General features: G+C 41.6%; 1 non-coding gene across 1 annotated transcript; it reads right to left on the bottom strand.

Moving 5' to 3' along the window:
* Nucleotides 1-284: 284 nt before the first annotated feature.
* Nucleotides 285-391, bottom strand: LOC127088924 (small nucleolar RNA R71). Its single transcript, XR_007790727.1, has one exon. It is a non-coding gene; the product is annotated as a small nucleolar RNA R71 (small nucleolar RNA).
* Between the last annotated feature and the right edge of the window lie 649 nt (nt 392-1,040).

Here is a 1,040-nt window from a genome sequence, read left to right on the forward strand (position 1 = left end):
ACTTCGAACTTAAACCTTCACTGTTGCAGGCAGTGCAACATAACCAATTTTCTGGAAATCCTACCGAGGATCCAATCCTTCATTTATCCGTATTTGTCCAATATGCTGATACTGTTAAAGCTAATGGTGTCACTTCAGAGGCAATTCGACTTCGTCTCTTTCCTTTCTCGTTTAGAGATAAAGCTAGAAGATGGCTTCAGTCTCTTCCCTCCAACTCAGTCACCACATGGAATGAGTTGAAGAAAGTCTTTCTTGCCTGATATTTTCCTCCAAGCAAAACAGCTATGTTAAGAGCCCAGATAAATGGATTTAAGCAGAAAGATAACGAGTCTCTTTTCGAAGCATGGGAAAGGTACAAAGACATGATGAGACTTTGTCCACACCATGGTTTAGAGGAATGGTTAGTAATTCATACCTTCTATAATGGTCTCTTGTACAACACAAGGTTAACAATAGACGCCCCCGCCGGTGGTGCGCTTATGGATAAACCTTACGCTGACGCTTATCAACTTATCGAGAGCATGGCCCAAAACCATTATCAGTGGGGAAGCGACCGAACAATGGTAGAAAAACCTCAAACAAAAGGGGGCATGTACGAGATAAGTAGCCTTGATCATGTTAATGCAAAAGTGGATGCTCTTGCCTAGAAAATCGAAAATTTAAATGTATCACCTCCAGCCACCGTGGTTGCCGTAACTCAAAATTGCAAAGTCTGTGGAATTCAAGGCCACACCCCTATAGATTGTCAACTCCTAACAGGAATCCAAGCAGAGCAGGTGAACTATGCTCAAGGAAATCCCTACTCGCATACCTACAACTCAAACTGGAAAAACCAGCTTAATTTTTCATATAAAAGTAATAATGCTTTATACGCACCAGGTCAAGCCCCCAGTCAAGCCCCAGCTATACCTCCTGGATATCAAAAGCCGACCCCATCTACACCTAACAATAACGTTCCTAAGAAATCCAATTTGGAAATCATGATGGAGAACTTCATAGCTTCTCAACAGCAAACCAATAAAGAATTCTTAAACCAGAAT

Source organism: Lathyrus oleraceus, chromosome 5 (assembly GCF_024323335.1).
Source record: "Lathyrus oleraceus cultivar Zhongwan6 chromosome 5, CAAS_Psat_ZW6_1.0, whole genome shotgun sequence".
NCBI lineage: Eukaryota > Viridiplantae > Streptophyta > Magnoliopsida > Fabales > Fabaceae > Lathyrus > Lathyrus oleraceus.